Source organism: Physeter macrocephalus, chromosome 7 (assembly GCF_002837175.3).
Source record: "Physeter macrocephalus isolate SW-GA chromosome 7, ASM283717v5, whole genome shotgun sequence".
Classification (NCBI taxonomy): domain Eukaryota; kingdom Metazoa; phylum Chordata; class Mammalia; order Artiodactyla; family Physeteridae; genus Physeter; species Physeter macrocephalus.
Window position 1 is genome coordinate 19,532,369 of NC_041220.1, and position 13,266 is coordinate 19,545,634.

General features: G+C 41.7%; 1 protein-coding gene across 1 annotated transcript in view; it reads left to right on the plus strand.

The window, feature by feature from the left end:
* Positions 1–13,266, plus strand: part of C7H4orf17 (chromosome 7 C4orf17 homolog) — a 304,067-nt gene that overhangs the window by 204,665 nt on the left and 86,136 nt on the right. The window contains 1 exon segment of the mRNA XM_055085866.1: positions 10,875–10,983. The gene's annotated coding sequence lies outside the window, so the exon portion shown is untranslated.

Consider the following 13,266-nt stretch of genomic DNA (forward strand, 5'->3'; position numbering starts at 1 on the left):
ATATAAGTGATATCATGTTGTATTTGTCTTTCTCTTTCTGACTTACTTCACTTAGTATGATAATTTCTAGGTCCGTCCATGTTGCTGCAAATGGCATTATTTCATTCTTTTTTTATGGCTGAATAATACTCCATTGTATATATGGACCACATCTTTTTAAAATTATTTATTTATTTATTTATTTGTGTGTCTGCTTCAGGTCTTAGTTGTGGCATGCGGGATCGTCATTGTGGCATGCAGGGTCTTTTGTTGTGGTGCGCAAGTTCTCTCTAGTTGTGGTGCGAAAGCTCAGTAATTGCGGCACGCAGGCTGTCAAGTTGTGGCATGCAGACTCTAGAGCACGCAGGCTCAGTAGTTCCCCTGCGGCATGTGGGATCTTAATTCCCCAGCCACGGATGGAACCCGTGTCCCCTGCATTGGGAGGCAGATTCTTAACCACTGGACCACCAGGGAAATCCCTGGACCACATCTTCTTTATCCATTCATCTGTTAATGGACATTTAGGTTGTTTCCATGTCTTGGGTATTGTGAAGTGTGCTGCTATGAACATGGGGTGCATGTATCTTTTTGAATTATAGCATTGTCTGGATATATGCCCAGGAGTGGGATTGCTAATATTTTTTTAGAAAAGAAAAGGAAAAAAAAATAAAGTCCATGAGAAAAGAAAATAGAATTAGCAATTAGAATTAGTCATTCTAACTCACTGGCCAAATTAAATCCACCAGGTAAAAACACTACCAGTCGATCAGCCTTGACTGTGAACACCATTCTTTTAGCAGCAAAACACTGAAGAAACCCAGCATGTCTTACAGGTATTATCAGATAGAGTTAAGCAGGTGTGGACCAAACAGCTATTTCGAGTTTTAATTTTCAAACCAAAGAAACCAAAGTTTATCTCAGCAACAAATAGTTGTTTACTTATGAACAAAGGCAAAAGAGTACCAATATGGATGATATCAGCACAAACAAAAAAGTACTCATTTGGTAAACTCCTTTAGAAGGCCTTGACAAAATCTTATAGCACCTAATCTAAAAAATAAAATTTTACAAGAAATTAGTGTGTCCAATAAGGTTTAATATTTGTATAAATCTTTATGGCCCTAATCCCTTCTCCAGGAGAATTGATTGGATGTTAAAATGTCAAAAACTGAAATTTGGAAGCTAACCTATTAAAAAAAAAGTTGAGATAAAAAAGTTCATGGTCATGTTGCATGATATAGCATGTAGTTAGTCCTAATTTTTGGTTTAGAGAAGTTACCAGCTGAATCTCCCCTGTAAACCCTCTTTAGAGTGTTTCTGTAAACCCTCTTTACAGTGTTTCTGTGACATTCTGGGGCCAAGTCTCTCAGGGTATCTGCATCTCCAAAATGCTGTGAGCCTGGTTCCACTCCAAAGTTTCCAAGAGCCTCTAAAGAAAGGTGCTGATCTCAAAGTCGCCATACAATTCCAGTTTGCTTGGGACAGGGTACAGGGGACCTAGAAGAACTTTGAGAAATGTGCTGCAGGATTATGGGCTTTAGAGTCAGATACACCTGGTTCAGGGTCTGGAGCCTTGCTTGAATACGTATGACCTCAATACCACATTTGTAAAATGGGAGTAATAATAACTACATTATGTTTCAAAGATTAGCAGTGAGGATCAAAAGCACTTCCTATACTGCCTGTTTCATAATTAGTAGAAAATATCATTGTTATTAACTTGGTTCCCATTGGTAACCAAGGGTTTAGATTTTTAAAATATTTAAAATGTAACCACTTGGGGCAAAATGACCCAGAGTCCAGGATCAGTAAAAACTGTCTTGTTGAGATCCACTATGTGTTCCCAGAAGCCTCTAGAATTTCCTAAGAGTTTGGGGCTAAGAATCTTCTGAACCTAGAGGTGCTACCAGAAATTTAGATGGAAACAAAGAGGCAGAATATTATCCATATGGGGGGTGACCAACCTTCCTGGTTTGCCTATGACTGAGGGGGTTTCCAAGTCACAGGCTTTTCAGTGCTAAAGCCAGGACACCTTAAAGGGCACCTTATCTAAAACATAAAATGGAGCTGAGCTGGTCACCCTCTGTGCGCCTGCATCACTACACAGGTGCTGTGATGTGAGTGTGTGTGGTGGACAGGGTCACGTTAGCTTCAGGTGGTCAGCCCTCCTCTTTCTCAGCTCTGATCCCTCACTCTCAGTAACAGCCTTCTATCACGGACCCCAGCCAGGACTCGCATCACCCAGTCTCATAATGACAGCAGGGGAGTGAGAATACTTAGTGGAGTCAGGAGAGCAAGGTTTGACTGTCACCTCTAGCAGTGACTGGTAAGTGCTCATGAAAAGACACTAAAGGCTCTGATCTTCACAATGAGAGGAAATTATACTGACTTCAGGGCTTGTTGTGAAGCCAAAGTGAAGTACTGTGTGTAGAAGTGCCCATTAAACTGTTGAACACTCAGTAAATGAAAATCACAGTAAGTAATACCCCTAAGGTTAAGAAAGTAAGAAAAGAGCCTTTGTGTGCACAGGGAAATGGACCTCCGTTTATCGCTGAATCATTCTTAATAGCAGAAATAATTATGCAATTGTAGTACCCAACGGCATACAACTGCTAGTCACTAGAATCACAATGACTTTTTTTTTTTTTTTTTTTGCGGTACGCGGGTCTCTCACTGCTGTGGCCTCTCCCGTTGCGGAGCACAGGCTCCGGACGCGCAGGCTCAGCGGCCATGGCTCACGGGCCCAGCCGCCCCGCGGCATGTGGGATCTTCCCGGACCGGGGCACGAACCCGTGTCCCCTGCATCGGCAGGCGTACAATGACTTTTGTTCTGCCTTAGCAAACCAAACCTTAAGGGTGGAGTTTTACTCTGATCTTTGTTTTTTCAAACACTCCAAACTCAGGTGGTAAATCAAACAACCAGCTGCAAGCTGAAACTCATCCTTTAATCTTTCTGCTATGCCAAGCCATGCCAGGATGGTGCCAAGGTGGAAAGCAGGGTTGAGATGGGGTTTCTGCAGCTGTGCCCTGACAGATGAAGATTTTGCTAATCCTTTTTCAGGCGTGCTGTGCCAGTTTTCAGAACTGCTGTGTGAGATTATGCTTGGCAGTTTCAAAAATTTTCTTCTCCACGCAAAACCTGCCTAGGAAAAGAATCCAGAGCAGATTTTTCATTATAAGGCAAGGGCTTCACATCTGCTCCACATAAAATCTCCATTGTGCTCAGCTCACCAGCCGAGTGTGCTGGTTGATGAGAATTTCTGTTCAAGGAGATCAGGAATTGTGGAAAAAGTATAAATCCAAGTTGTTTTGTGCCCCTCTTGAGCTCCCCTTAAGAAAAAACAGAACAGTTAGGGAAATTGGTTTTGCCATGTATCTGGCTAAGGACGAGTCGAAAATAATTTCAAGGCACCAAGGCCCGGCAGTTTTTCATTACTGACATGGGTCTAGGGATTGTTTCTTGCAGAGGACAAGCCACAAACAATCACAACAATGGGAAGCGTGCTGCCTAAGGACCAGAAGGCAGGATCATGGCCTTGGAAAGAAGGAAAGATGGCTCTGGATGCGCTGCATGGCATTAAGTCAGGTTCATTGATTTGTTCTCGCTTTGCTTCCAGAGTTCCCCTCAGGACTTGTCTCGGTAAAACATGGAGTAAGATTCCAGAATGTTAGCACCAGAAGAAGGCGCAGACCACTTCTCCTTTGCTAAAGTCCACCCCATATTCAGAGGGAACTCTCTTCCTGGCACAATGAGAATGTGGCACTCAGAGTGAGTCAGCTATTTCCATGCCTGGTGCTCCACCCAGCCGCTCCTTGCGTTTTACATTATCAGTTAAGATGGTTAGAGAGTAGATCCAGGGGCGTGTTGAATCCTGTCTCCATGGGATGCTTGGTATGACGAGGTTATCTTTGGTCTAGAAACTTCTCAGCTTTGCAAGTTCAAGAACTTGGTTTTATTAGTATGCCTAAGTTTGATTAGACTCTGAAGGCTGATTCACATGAATCACACCCATGAAGAATTGATAAACTAGATACCAATTTATAATTTTATAATATATTAATTTATAATGCTTGCCACTATAACTTTGAATAGATTCTGCACAAGGAACATAATGGACAGATGTAATATTCAGAATGTTTATCAAACCTAAAAAGCATGGGCACCAATTAATCAGAATGGGTCCACAATCCATTATAATAGATGCCAGCTGGCTTGCTATTTTAGGGCATATTAGGGAGATAGCCCTGGAAATAGGGGCAAGAGTTAATATTTAAGTAACCTACTACCTGCCAGATACTAATATATGATCAATTTACTTGGACTTTTTAAATTGAAAACTTACAGTGACACTTTGAGGAAGGCATTAAAAAAACTGGCTATCGAAGATTTCAGATAACCTGCCCTTGGTCCAACAGGTAGTAAAATAGTCTGGTTTTACACACAGGTGTATGTGTACCATACTGCAAAGGTAAATTCTCCCCTGGTACATTCACACAGGAAACAAATTTAGATCATAGAGTCAGCTAATGTTGCTATTATAAGAGCGAAGTATGCCATTGTTAATTAAAGGAATTCTTTCAGTTCTCAAAGTTCTCCTTATGATGCCAAGATTGTCTCTAAAAAAACAAAGGCTAGACTTTTATTTTATTTTGGCTCAGCTGGGCTAGAATTTCTAAGCTCTCTGGACCTTCATGGTTATTCTGCCTGGGACAGAGCTAGCTGTGTGTCAGTGCTTGGCAGGAATGAAGCTGAAATAAAAGTAAGGCATTTAACTCTGGAGCAATGTGATGAGATAAATACCAATATTGAGAGTGCTTAGAAATTTTTATAGCAATTTGACAGAGTAAGTATATGTCTGTTGAATCTGGCTAGTATTTTGCATGTCTTTGTTTTTTTATTTCATTTTTCTAGTAATTCATTTATATTATATTTTACAAAAGGATCAGTCCATGATGGAGTTGGGGAGGGAAGGTCGGGGTTTTCACCACAAATGGTTTGGAAAGCACAGCTCGAAACCATCTATTTGGATCACCTTACTTCAGGATAAAGACCACACTTTGAGAGAAATGCTACCTGTACCTGCTGCCCTTCCAAGGCTGCTATTGGATCCTTTACCATTTTTGATTTCACTATCAGGGTCAAATATAGCATCTTCAAGGGTTGGCTTATCTTTGCCAGTTTTTCTCCGAGGACACAGTTGCAGCACTCTTTCACTTCTATACCTGGGAAAAAATGGAAATATATAAGTACAAAACACAAACTGACTCTAAGTGGTAAAAGCAAAAGGGAAGGGCTCAGTTGCACTTGGAGATGAGCAGTGGGTACCTGTTTTAGGCTAAATAGGAAGCTCCTCAGCCAGTCGCACTTCTGGAGGGAAGAGCCCTGGGCATTGTTGAAGACCTGTGGTCAGGCAGAACTGTGGCCCTGATTTTCTTTTCTGGTCCAAGGAATGACAGTATGTGACATGATGGAGCCGCATGGCAGTTCTCACTGACGACAAGACCCAGGGTTGCATAACATGCAAAAGCTAGTGGCTAAATGAAGTCTGAGCTATAATCCTGTGGGGGAGGACTAAACTGAGAACCAGTCTGCAATTTGCCCTGGATTATTTCAAAACAAAAAACTTCTAACTTAAAAATAAAAGGTTTAATTATGCCCCAAATATAGTGCATTTTATTTTCCTAATTAAAAATCAACACAGTCTAATAAAGGGTTTGCTTTTGATGTTGGCGATGTCACTCCCTTTAATACTTCGGACCTCATCTTGGAAGCTTAATTTGGACACTCATGTAGGAATTTTCTGAAACATTTCAGTGCTTTATGGAAAGCGAGAAACAGAATATTTTATATCAGAATGTGCTTGAAAATCAGAGATATGGCCACATTTCTGCCAACATGAAAGAAGGAGAGGAGATGACCTCCTTGCATCCGACGCTACAGTCTTCAACAATGCCCAGGGGCTCTTCCTGTCCCTATTTTTTTTTTTTTTTGAATCCTGGTTCAAAAAGCCCAACCTGAGCTCATGCTAAAGCACAGCCACTCTGTAAATGCAGATTCTGCTTCTTCCCTCTCTCCATCTACCCCAGTAGAGATGTGAAAGTCAACAAAACAAATTAGGCGGATCTAAAATTATTCATCAGAATAAACAAATTATTAACTTTTTCAAGTGCACCATAGGGTTGGAATAGTTCCTTTTAAAAACAAAAATGAGCTAAGACTAAGCAACATAATTTTTGTATATTTAAATGATCCATTATAAAAAATATTAATGATTCATCTAAAAAATATTTACTATATTTTTTCTTCCCATCTTTTTAGCTCTTTCTAGATAAAATGATTGGCTTACACATATTCAGTTTGGTTCATTTTCAGTGTTTTAGAGTGGAAAAAAAATCATAGGTTTTGGAGTTAGAGACTGAGCTTGGCCAGGTACTAGCCATATACTTTGACCAAGTTACCACATTTTTCAGAGCCCCAGTAAAAGGCATGTCTTTGAAGGGGTGTTTTAAGGTTTGAAGAAGATAATGTAATTAAAATGCACATTGTAATAGGTACTTGCTAGGATAATTTTGTTTATTCTTGATTGCTCATCATTTTGGAGTGTAATACTTTCCATTTTTCAACCCAAATGTCTACAGACATATTTTAAGTTCATACAAATCTTCTGGGTATCACCTATTTGCTCCCCAAGGTTCCCTCTCTACCCTGCTCTGTCCTCAGGGAAGGCTCACTAACTGGATACGTTGATGGACTCTCTTGCCTTCTGGCTGGGTTTTGGCCAAGGGGGGATCATAGGCAGAAGAAGAGGTAAAGAGTCGGGTTGAGGATTTATTTCCCAGGTGCTTCTCTGTGGGTCCCTGTACCAAAGGCCACAGCCGCTGTCAGAAGGCCCTCTCTGTGCAGGTCTGTCTCTCTCCTGGTTCCAGTAAATGCTCCCTCTCCCACCTCCCAACACCCGGAGCCCCCCTTACTCACTCCAGGGTACTAGACCACTTCTTGTTTGCTGCTTTTAAAAAATCCTGTCCACAGCCTTACCATCTATTAAACTCTTCTCAATAATTCAGCTTGGAGGTAGCATCTATTTCCTGCTAGATCTAGAAATGATACAATAGTTATTACACTTCCACTATTATTGCTTCCAAGCTCCATAAGATTTTGTTTATATTACATATATATGTGTATAGTTATCAATCAGGTTCTTCCACGAGGCTTTCCATCATAGCTAACAGAAATGTGTTCTGGAGGAGGTTTGGCTGAACAGAAGCTTTCGTTTCAAACAACTGGGCTCTGGTCACAATTCTGCCATTTCTGAGCTCTGTGGTCTATCCAAGACTTCTCTGTAAGACTCAATTCTTTCATCTGTGAAATAAGGATAATAGTAGTTTCTATCTCATAGGATAGTTAGAATACATGTAATTGTTCAATTAATGTCAGCTATTAAGAATAAAAAAAGGATGCCCAGCTGATCATAAAAGAGCAGCTGAGCTGTCAAGTCTGCCTTCAATACTGTAACATTTCAGGCCAAGGTGGAGGTACTGAAATCGGGCCTTGTATGAACCCAGTGTGAACAGGGGACAGGGCAACTGAGTGCTGTAGGAACAGTCAGCACCCTCTGGCTGCAAAGCAGATCTTGCTGGAGACCTGGCTCCACAGCGATTTTTTTTCCAGCCCTGACTGCATCACCCTACCAGGAAAGGCTTTTTAAAACAAATTGCAGGTACTATTTCAGAGATCCAGAATTTTTACAAACCTACTCAGGTGCTTCTGATATTCAGCCTGGGCTCTGAGCCTTACTCCAAGGGGCAAGATACTATCCTGGGCAGAGGTCACCCTGTGCTACACCCTATGGCACTCCTCTGCTCCACAGCCAGCCAGGGACCAGTCTGATCAGCCTTCAAAGAAAGCAAATACTTTGAAAATCTTAGGGCTAGGATGCTAACATTTGCCCTAGGATTACCAGCCATAGATTAGACGTATGAACTGTTTTTCCCAACTTGGATACAGAGTCCTAGTGCTAGATATTAGTAAGCTCAGTATTCTCTGGGGGAAACTCTCATTCTACTGACTTTTGACAAGGTCTGTTAGTGTCCAGGTCCTTCAGGGTTATTGCAACTACCCAAACTGCAACTTTTCTGGAAGCACCATGGCTGTCACTGCTGGCAGCTTTGCTGTGCTTTCTCCAGGCCAGTGCATGGTCCAGCCAAAAGAGTCTGGCAGTACCCTTTGTTCTCATCAACTCCCTACCTGTCCTATGTATTCTTTTATTTACTCATGCATTGAGTAAATATTTATTGTGCTATCACAGAAGGTGGATTCTACCCATATATATGGAAAGCCTCCTGGGAAAAAAAATCCCCAAGTAATTCGTTGGTACACCCAGGATTTAGAATGATGTTTCTAAATGTAGTCAACCTGAAATAATAACTTGAGTCAATGGTAGCGCACATTTCTGTAAGACAGTTTTGTAGAAATTATTTTAATTGTTCATTCTGCTTATCCAAGAGGTAGAATGTCAACTCCACTAGTGAAAGCAATCTACTGGTGGAAGCAGATGTTCCAATTTATCAAGAGTATCTTTTTGAAAGAGCTATACATAAGTCTTCATTGAGTTTTACCTTCTAAAGGGTTTATTAGTTTAGGAAACTGACCACAGCAGTTGCTGCCTCCATTCTGGCTCTTCATGCTGTAGCTGACCTGGACACAGCCAAGTCTGTGGATGGCATGTTGCCGCCACCTAGTGGTGAACATGGACCTTTAACTTTGTGACTGGAATAAAAATCTCTTTAGGAGGGAATTGGTAGAGTTGGAGTAGCAACATCAGTTTCAAAACAATCTTGAATCCCCTCTTGCCCTCAAACAAACAAACAAAAAACCCACCCAACCACCCTGATATATTCCTTCGACAAGTTTAGGTATTCTCTAACATTTTTTAAAAGGGCACACCAACGCTCATTTTCCCCCTTTTCTCTATTCACACCCAACAGTAATTTTTCCTTCATTAAATAAAAAGTCAGAAATAAATTATCACCCTAACCTCTCAATATCTGTGAAATATCTAATGTGGACATGCAAACGACAGAGAATGCTCGTTCAACCTTTTTAATGAACCCTTAAACATCAAATGCATAGCGCTTCTTCTGACGAATGAAACATCTCTTCTCAGAGCCAGGAGAACAATTAAGAAGCACTCGGGAGGGAGACCTTAAAGATGGCGGAGGAATAAGATGCAGAGGTCACCTTCCTCTCCACAAATACATCAGAAATACATCTACATGTGGAACAACTCCTGCAGAACACCTACTGAACGCTGGCAGAAGACCTCAGACCTCCCAAAAGGCAAGAAACTCCTCCACGTACCTGGGTAGGGCAAAAGAAAAAAGAATACACAGAGACAAAGAATAGGGACGGGACCTGCGCCAGTGGGCGGGAGCTGTGAAGGAGGAAGGGTTTCCACACACTAGAAGCCCCTTCGCGGGCGGAGACTGCGGGTGCCTCGGGGGGAAGCTTCGGAGCCACGGAGGAGAGCTCAGCCACAGGGGTGCGGAGGGCAAGGCGGAGAGATTCCCGCACAGAGAATCGGTGCCGACCAGCTCTCACCAGCCTGAGAGGCTTGTCTGCTCACCCGCTGGGGCGGCTGGGGGCTGGGACCTGAGGCTTGGGCTTCAGTCGGATCGCAGGGAGAGGACTGGGGTTGGCTGCGTGAACACGGCCTGAAGGGGGTTAGTGCGCCACGGCTGGCCGGGAGGGAGTCCGGGAAAAAGTCTGGAGCTGCCGAAGAGGCAAGAGACTTTTTCTTCCCTCTTTGTTTCCTGGTGCACGAGGAGAGGGGATTAAGAGCCCTGCTTAAAGGAGCTCCAGAGACGGGCGTGAGCCACGGCGATCAGCGTGGACCCCAGAGACGGGCTTGAGACGCTAAGGCTGCTGCTGCCGCCACCAGAAAGCCTGTGTGCAACCACAGGTCACTCTCCACACCTCCCCTCCCGGGAGCCTGTGCAGCCCGCCACTGCCAGGGTCCCGTGATCCAGGGACAGCTTCCCCGGGAGAACGCACGGCGCGCCTCAGGCTGGTGCAACGTCAGGCTGGCCTCTGCCGCCGCAGGCTCGCCCCGCATCCGTACCCCTCTCTCCCCCCGGGCTGAGTGAGCCAGAGCCCCAGAATCAGCTGCTCCTTTATAACCCCGTCCTGTCTGAGCGGGAAGAGACGCCCTCAGGCGACCTACATGCAGAGGCAGGGCCAATCCAAAGCTGAACCCCAGGAACTGTGCAAACAAAGAAGAGAAAGGGAAATCTCTCCCAGCAGCCTCAGGAGCAGCGGATTAAACCCCCACAATCAACTTGATATACCGTCCGTCTGTGGAATACCTGAATACACAACGAATCATCCCAAATCGAGGCAGTGGACTTTGGGAGCAACTGTAGACTTAAGGTTTGCTGTATGTGACTGACTGGTTTCTGGTTTTAAGTTTATCTTAGTTTAGTATTTAGAGTTTATTATCATTGGTAGATTTGTTTATTGATTTCATGGCTCTGTTCCCTTTTTAAAAATATGTATAGGTATATATATATCTTTTTTTCCTTTTTTTCTCTTTGTGAGTGTGTATATGTATGCTTCTTAGTGTGATATTGTCTGTATAGCTTTGCTTTTACCATTTGTTCTAGGGTTCTGTTTGGCTGTTTTTTTGTTTTGTTTTGTCTTTTTAGTATAGTTTTTAGCACCTGTTTTCATTGGTGGATTTGTTTTTTGGTCTGGTTACTCTATTCTTTCTTTCTATTTTTTTTTTCTTTTTTAAATTACTTTTTAATCTTTTTCTATTTTTAATATTCTTTTATTTTAATAACTTTATTTCTTTTTATTTTCTTTCTTACTTTCCTTTTTTTCTCCCTTTTCTTCTGAGCTGTGTGACTGACAGGGTCTTGGTGCTCTGGCCGGGTGTCAGGCCTGTGCCTCTGAAGTGGGAGAGCTGACTTCAGGACAATGGACCACCAGAGACCTCCTGGCTCCACGTAATATCAATTGGTGAAAGCTCTCCCAGAGAGTTCCATCTCAATGCTAAGACCCCCCTCCACTCAACAACCAGCAAGCTACAGTGCTGGAGACCCTATGCCAAATAACTAGCAAGACAGGAACACATCCCACCCATTAGCAGAGAGGCTGCCTAAAATCATAATAAGGTCACAGGCACCCCAAAACACACCATTGGACACTGTCCTGCCCGCCAGAAAGACAAGATCCAGCCTCATCCACCAGAACACAGGCACTAGTCCCCTCCACCAGGAAGCCTACACAACCCACTAAACCAACCTTACGCACTGAGGACACACACCAGAAACAATGGGAACAGTGAACCTACAGCCTGCAAAAAGGAGATCCCAAACACAGTAAGTTAAGTAAAATGAGAAGACAGAAAAACACACAGCAGATGAAGGAGCAAGGTGCAGAATAACTGAGGCAGAAGAACGGATAAGTGACCTGGAAGATAAAATAGTGGAAATAACTACTGCAGAGCAGAATAAAGAAAAAAGAATGAAAAGAATTGAGGACAGTCTTAGAGACCTCTGGGAAAACATTAAACACACCAGCATTCGAATTATAGGGGTCCCAGAAGAAGAAGAGAAAAAGAAAGGGACTGAGAAAATATTTGAAGAGATTATAGTTGAAAACTTCCCTAATATGGGTAAGGAACTAGTCCAGTCTGGTAAGCACAGAGAGTCCCATACAGGAGAAATCCAAGGAGAAATACACCAAGACACATATTAATCAAACTATAAAAAATTAAATAAAAAATATTAAAAGCAGCAAGGGAAAGACAACAAATAACATACAAGGGAATCCCCAAAAGGTTAACAACTGATCTTTCAGCAGAAACTCTCAAGCCAGAAGGGAGTGGCAGTACATATTTAAAGTGATCAAAGGCAAAAAGCTAAAACCAAGATTACTCTACCCAGCAAGGAGCTCATTCAGATTTGATGAAGAAATTAAAACGTTTACAGACAATCAAAAGTTAAGAGAATTCAGCACCACCAAACCAGCTTTACAACAAATGCTAAAGGAGCTTCTATAGGCAAGAAACACAAGAGAAGGAAAAGACCTACAAAAACAAACCCAAAGCAATTAAGAAAATGGTAATAGGAACATATATATCAATAATTACCTTAAATGTAAATGGATTAAATGCTACAACCAAAAGACATAGACTGGCTGAAGATTTTGGACACAAAATCAAGACCCGTATATATGTTGTCTACGAGAGACCCACTTCAGACCTAGGGACACATACAGACTGAAAGTGAGGGGATGGAAAAAGTATTCCATGCAAATGGGAATCAAAAGAAAGCTGGAATAGCAATTCTCCTATTAGACAAAATAGACTTTAAAATAAAGACTATTACAAGAGCCAAAGAAGGACCCTACATAATGATCAAGGGATCAATCCAAGAAGAAGATCTAACAATTGTAAATATTTATGCACCCAACATAGGAGCACCTCAATACATAAGGCAAATGATAACAGTCATAAAAGGGGAAATCAACAGTAACACAATCATAGTAGGGGACTGTAACACCCCACTTTCACCAATGGACAGATCATCCAAAATGAAAATAAGTAAGGAAACACAAGCTTTAAATGATACATTAAACAAGATGGACTAAATTGATATTTATAGGACATTCCATTCAAAAACAGAATACAGTTTCTTCTCAAGTGTTCATGGAACATTCTACAGGATAGATCATATCTTGGGTCACAAATCAAGCCTTGGTAAATTTAAGAAAATTGAAATCGTATCAAGTATCTTTTCCAACCACAATGCTATAAGACTATATATCAATTACAAGAAAAAAATTGTAAAAAAATACAAACACATGGAGGCTAAACAATACACTACTTAATTACCAAGAGATCACTGAAGAAATCAAAGAGGAAATTTAAAAATACCTAGAAACAAATGACAATGAAAACACAATGACCAAAAACCTATGGGATACAGCAAAAGCAGTTCTAAGAGGGAAGTTTATAGCAATACAATCCTACCTCAAGAAACAAGAAACATCTCAAATATACAACCTAACCTTACACCTAAAGCAATTAGAGACAGAAGACCACTGTCCTAACCTTACACCCGCAAAATTAGCAGAAGGAATCATAAAGATCAGATCAGAAATAAATGAAAAAGAAATGAAGGAGGAGATGATAGCAGAGATCAATAAAATTAAAATCTGGTCCTTAAGAAGATAAACAAAATTGATAAACCATTAGCCAGACTCATCAAGAAAATAAGGGAGAA